The sequence below is a fragment of the Oncorhynchus gorbuscha genome, linkage group LG01, assembly GCF_021184085.1.
Source record: "Oncorhynchus gorbuscha isolate QuinsamMale2020 ecotype Even-year linkage group LG01, OgorEven_v1.0, whole genome shotgun sequence".
Taxonomy (NCBI): domain Eukaryota; kingdom Metazoa; phylum Chordata; class Actinopteri; order Salmoniformes; family Salmonidae; genus Oncorhynchus; species Oncorhynchus gorbuscha.
Window position 1 is genome coordinate 6,688,955 of NC_060173.1, and position 7,021 is coordinate 6,695,975.

Consider the following 7,021-nt stretch of genomic DNA (forward strand, 5'->3'; position numbering starts at 1 on the left):
AGGGTTAGGGGTTAGGTTTAGGGTTAGGGGTTAGGTTTAGGGTTAGGGGTTAGGGTTAGGGGTTAGGTTTAGGGTTAGGGGTTAGGTTTAGGGTTCGGGTTAGAGTTAGGGGTTAGGTTTAGGGTTAGGGGTTAGGTTTAGGGTTAGGGGTTAGGTTTAGGGTTCGGGTTAGAGTTAGGGGTTAGGTTTAGGGTTAGGGGTTAGGGGTTAGGTTTAGGGTTAGGGGTTAGGTTTAGGGTTCGGGTTAGAGTTAGGGGTTAGGTTTAGGGTTCGGGTTAGAGGCTAGGGAAAATAGGATTTTGAATGTGAATCAATTGTTTGGTCCCCACAAGGATAGTAAAACAGACGTGTGTGTGTGTGTGTGTGTGTGTGTGTGTGTGTGTGTGTGTGTGTGTGTGTGTGTGTGTGTGTGTGTGTGTGTGTGTGTGTGTGTGTGTGTGTGTGTGTGTGTGTGTGTGTGTGTGTGTGTGCGTGTGTCTTTGTGTCATGTTAAACGTTCCCTTCAGACAGCATCTGTGGTTACAAGGATTTCTCCTTCTATGGAGAACAGGTGTTGAGAACATAAGAGTCAGTATAGAAGTCATGGGAACAATACAGACAGGAGTCTGAGCTAGATAGCCGGCCTACAGTACAGATAAACAAAGACTCACAAGGATCAGGCAGCCAGACATAGGATACAACTCTTAAAGATGCACTCTGGGATATTTAGCGCAACAAATGTGTAACATAATGCACAAATTGGATTCGTAACATATCACAGGAATTGGATGAATTAGTACCCAAAAAACAGAGATGTTCTTTGACTCGTGACTCGACTCCACATCAAAAACTACTGGCTGAAATTATACAAAAGTTTAAGAGTTGTATCTTTAATTTAATTTAATTTCGATTTCATATCAAATCACGAGCACCTCACCAAGTCGTGGGTTACAAGCATCAGACCTACTACTACTGTATGTTTATTCTCTAGCAGAACACGGACAATAGATTATCCATCTTCTTCTATCCAGCATAGATTTTTCCCCACAAACAATCTTGTGAAAAGAGAATAAGATTCATAGTCACAGTTTTAAAATGGATGCTCATAGTAACCATGACTACAGGTGAGACTCCCCCCCACCATGCTGGCAGGTAACTACCACCAGCTTAAACCATACACCCAGGTATAAAACAGGCAACCACATCCACATGTGGGACCCCGGCTACAGGATACCTGAGGTGTGATGCTGCCCTCTTATGGCATCTTAATGCAGCACAGCTCAACACTTATTTTTAATTTGATTGATTGAACTTTTATTTAACTAGGCAAGTTCAGTTAAGAACAAATTCTTATTTACAATTACGCCCTCCCCCCGGTCAAACCTAGACGACGCTGGGACAATTGTGCCCCGCTTGGGACTCCCAATCACATCTGGTTGTGAAACAGCCTGGAATCTAACCAGGGTCTGTAGTGACGCCTCTTGCACTGAGATGCAGTGCCTTAGACCGCCGTGCCACTCCCCTATTGGGGAGTAGTCCCCAGGAATCTATTTAAAATAGTCGCTGAGCATCGGATCCGGGCTTAACGCCGGCCTTCAAAACAACTGTGAACTCAGAAATCTCTGACTTCCGACTTCAGTATTAAAGAAGATGCCGTGTTTTTTTGACACCAAACTCCACAAAGTCCTGCAGGCTGGGTAGTTTTACCTAGTTTTATCTTATCCTGATTATTGTCCAGTCGTGTGGTCCAGTGCTGCAAAGAAAGACCTCGTTAAGCTGCAGTCGGCCCCAGAACAGAGGGGCACGTCTTGCTCTTCATAGTAATCAGAGGGCTGATATAAATACTATACATGCCCAGTCTCTCTTGGCTGAGAGTTGAGACTGACTGCATCACTTGTTGATTTTATAAGAAACATTAACGTGTTGGAAATTCCAAGTTGCATAGTCAACTTACACACAGATCTGACACACACGTACCCCACCAGACATGCCACCAGGGGTCTTTTCACAGTCCTCAGGTCCAGAACACACTTACCCCACCAGACATGCCACCAGGGGTCTTTTCATAGTCCTCAGGTCCAGAACACACGTACCCCACCAGACATGCCACCAGGGGTCTTTTCACAGTCCCCAGGTCCAGAACAAATGCAAGGACACTTACAGTATTATACAGAGACATTAGAGTGCCTTGAACTCCCTTCTGTCTCATATAGTGCAAGTGAACAGCAAACCTGGTTTCACAAAACAAATAAAGCAACACCTCTCCTCCATGTGACCTACTTGTTGTGTGTATGTACTGACGTGTATGTGAAACTGATAGATGACACACACACACACACACACACACACACACACACACACACACACACACACACACACACACACACACACACACACACACACACACACACACACACACACACACACACACACACACACACACACACACACACACACACACACACACACACACACACACACACACATGCACACTACAAGTTCATGTTTTTAAATGTACCAGATGTAAATTGTAATGTCCGTAATGTCTTTTTCCTTATTTGTTGGACCTTAATAAGACTAGCAGTCTCCATTGACGTGGGCCAATGGGGATCCTAGTACATCAAATCAGTGCGTTCAAGACAACTGGGAAAACGAGCTCAGAATGGGAAAAAATCGTTTTGAACGGTCAACCAACTCGGAATTCCAACTCTGACCTCTTTCTAAAGCTCTGACTTTCCGACCTGAAGATCAGATGACGTCATGAGTTCCTGGTTGTCTTGATCGCATCATCACTACAAATTCACCAGTCATCAAACTAGTCGATCGGCCTGTTGTTACAGGCCTATGTATAGGAAATGGTCTCGTTATCGTATTCTACCAGCATCAGAACCACCGCTCGGGTGGAACAAAACAAACGCCAAGGCCGTCTGCCGTTGTTCAGTTTGGCGGGAACATCCGCAGCTCGCGCTCCACGGCGCCGGACCGGCGGGAGACTCCGGCAGCTCTGGACAGGCGGGAGACTCTGGCTGCGCCGGACAGGCAGGAGACTCTGGCTGCGCCGGACAGGCGGGAGACTCTGGCTGCGCCGGACAGGCGGGAGACTCTGGCTGCGCCGGACAGGCGGGAGACTCCGGCAGCTCTGGACAGGCGGGAGACTCCGGCAGCTCTAGACAGGCGGGAGACTCCGGCAGTGCCGGACAGGCGGGAGACTCTGGCTGCGCCGGACAGGCGGGAGACTCCGGCAGCGCCGGACAGGCGGGAGACTCTGGCTGCGCCGGACAGGCGGGAGAATCCGGCAGCGCCGGACAGGCGGAAGGATCCGGCAGCGCCGGACAGTGTAAACGGTTCTTTCAATGATAAAATACAGAAACATTTTCTACAACTTTCGAAGTTTAGTTCATCTTGCGACCTGTCCACTTCCTTCTTGCTTCCCAAAAAAAGGATGGTGACTGACACGATACAAGCGGCGATTTGATTTGTTAAAAATCCCAACATAATACTATCATAAACACATGGAGAGATGAGGACATAAGGTACACTGGGGACCAGGCCTGCTATCATAAACACGATGAGCCTGGGGACATAAAGGCACACTGGGGACCAGGCCTACCATCATAAACACATGGAGAGATGAGGACGTAAGGCACACTGGGGACCAGGCCTACCATCATAAACACATGGAGAGATGAGGACGTAAGGCACACTGGGGACCAGGCCTACTATCATAAACACATGGAGAGATGAGGACGTAAGGCACACTGGGGACCAGGCCTACTATCATAAACACATGGAGAGATGAGGACATAAGACACACTGGGGACCAGGCCTACTATCATAAACACGATGAGCCTGGGGACATAAAGGCACACTGGGGACCAGGCCTACTATCATAAACACATGGAGAGATGAGGACATAAGACACACTGGGGACCAGGCCTACTATCATAAACACATGGAGAGATGAGGACATAAGACACACTGGGGACCAGGCCTACTATTATGAACACGATGAGCCTGGGGACGTATGGCACACTGGGGACCAGGCCTACTATCATAAACACATGGAGAGATGAGGACGTAAGGCACACTGGGGACCAGGCCTACTATCATAAACACATGGAGAGATGAGGACGTAAGGCACACTGGGGACCAGGCCTACTATCATAAACACATGGAGAGATGAGGACATAAGGCACACTGGGGACCAGGCCTACTATCATAAACACGATGAGCCTGGGGACATAAAGGCACACTGGGGACCAGGCCTACTATCATGAACACGATGAGCCTGGGGACGTAAGGCACACTGGGGACCAGGCCTATCTACTATCCTGCATTACCACATAAACACTTGTTAAATGCATCAGAAAAGAAATTCACTACATGGACAATCTTTTTTATAATGCCATTTTTAATGTCATCATTTTTTTTTTCAATACAAATGCACACACACACATACATACATTTATTTTCACCTAAACCACTATTGCAATGAACATCACAATACAAAATAAAACAAAAATATCAGAAGTTGGCTTTCAAAAAGGGGCTACATGCAGGCAGGACACAGGCACGCGCACGCACGCACGCACGCACGCACACACACACACACACACACACACACACACACACACACACACACACTATAGACAGGCCTTTGTACAACATTAAAGAGGTGTGGCTCTAACAATAGGATGTTGAGGGGGGAAGGATGGATTAAGGGAGCGGAGAAGGGAGGGAGTGTGGTAGAAATAGATGGAAGAGCGGAGGGGTAGAGAGGAGGGAGTGTGGTAGAAATAGATGGAAGAGCGGAGGGGTAGAGAGGAGGGAGTGTGGTAGAAATAGATGGAAGAGCGGAGGGGTAGAGAGGAGGGAGTGCGGTAGAAATAGATGGAAGAGCGGAGGGGTAGAGAGGAGGGAGTGCGGTAGAAATAGATGGAAGAGCGGAGGGGTAGAGAGGAGGGAGTGTGGTAGAAATAGATGGAAGAGCGGAGGGGTAGAGAGGAGGGACTGCGGTAGAAATAGATGGAAGAGTGGAGGGGTAGAGAGGATGGAGTGTGGTAGAAATAGATGGAAGAGTGGAGGGGTAGAGAGGAGGGAGTGTGGTAGAAATAGATGGAAGAGCGGAGGGGTAGAGAGGATGGAGTGTGGTAGAAATAGATGGAAGAATGGAGGGGTAGAGAGGATGGAGTGTGGTAGAAATAGATGGAAGAGCGGAGGGGTAGAGAGGATGGAGTGTGGTAGAAATAGATGGAAGAGCGGAGGGGTAGAGAGGATGGAGTGTGGTAGAAATAGATGGAAGAGTGGAGGGGTAGAGAGGAGGGAGTGTGGTAGAAATAGATGGAAGAGTGGAGGGGTAGAGAGGAGGGAGTGTGGTAGAAATAGATGGAAGAGTGGAGGGGTAGAGAGGAGGGAGTGTGGTAGAAATAGATGGAAGAGCGGAGGGGTAGAGAGGAGGGGAGTGTGGTTCTTCGTAGAAATAGATGGAAGAGTGGAGGGGTAGAGAGGATGGAGTGTGGTAGAAATAGATGGAAGAGCGGAGGGGTAGAGAGGATGGAGTGTGGTAGAAATAGATGGAAGAGTGGAGGGGTAGAGAGGAGGGAGTGTGGTAGAAATAGATGGAAGAGTGGAGGGGTAGAGAGGAGGGAGTGTGGTAGAAATAGATGGAAGAGTGGAGGGGTAGAGAGGAGGGAGTGTGGTAGAAATAGATGGAAGAGTGGAGGGGTAGAGAGGAGGGAGTGTGGTAGAAATAGATGGAAGAGTGGAGGGGTAGAGAGGAGGGAGTGTGGTAGAAATAGATGGAAGAGTGGAGGGGTAGAGAGGAGGGAGTGTGGTAGAAATAGATGGAAGAGCGGAGGGGTAGAGAGGAGGGAGTGCGGTAGAAATAGATGGAAGAGCGGAGGGGTAGAGAGGATGGAGTGTGTAGAGAGGAGGGAGTGTGGTAGAAATAGATGGAAGAGCGGAGGGGGTAGAGAGGATGGAGTGTGTAGAGAGGAGGGAGTGTGGTAGAAATAGATGGAAGAGCGGAGGGGTAGAGAGGAGGGAGTGCGGTAGAAATAGATGGAAGAGCGGAGGGGTAGAGAGGAGGGAGTGCGGTAGAAATAGATGGAAGAGCGGAGGGGTAGAGAGGATGGAGTGTGTAGAGAGGAGGGAGTGTGGTAGAAATAGATGGAAGAGCGGAGGGGTAGAGAGGAGGGAGTGCGGTAGAAATAGATGGAAGAGCAGAGGGGTAGAGAGGAGGGAGTGTGGTAGAAATAGATGGAAGAGCGGAGGGGTAGAGAGGATGGAGTGTGGTAGAAATAGATGGAAGAGCGGAGGGGTAGAGAGGAGGGAGTGCGGTAGAAATAGATGGAAGAGCAGAGGGGTAGAGAGGAGGGAGTGTGTAGAGAAATAGATGGAAGAGGAGGTGTAGAGAGGAGGGAGTGTGGTAGAAATAGATGGAAGAGCGGAGGGGTAGAGAGGGAGTGCGGTAGAAATAGATGGAAGAGCGGAGGGGTAGAGAGGAGGGAGTGCGGTAGAAATAGATGGAAGAGCGGAGGGGTAGAGAGGATGGAGTGTGGTAGAAATAGATGGAAGAGCGGAGGGGTAGAGAGGATGGAGTGTGGTAGAAATAGATGGAAGAGCGGAGGGGTAGAGAGGATGGAGTGTGGTAGAAATAGATGGAAGAGCGGAGGGGTAGAGAGGAGGGAGTGGAGTGTGGAGAGGAGGGAGTAGAAATAGATGGAAGAGCGGAGGGGTAGAGAGGATGGAGTGTGGTAGAAATAGATGGAAGAGCGGAGGGGTAGAGAGGATGGAGTGTGGTAGAAATAGATGGAAGAGCGGAGGGTAGAGAGGATGGAGTGGAGAAATAGATGGAAGAAAGGGGGTAGATGGAAGAGGGAGGGAGTGTGTAGAGAGGAGGGAGTGTGGTAGAAATAGATGGAAGAGCGGAGGGGTAGAGAGGATGGAGTGTGGTAGAAATAGATGGAAGAGCGGAGGGGTAGAGAGGATGGAGTGTGGTAGAAATAGATGGAAGAGCGGAGGGTAGAGAGGATGGAGTGTG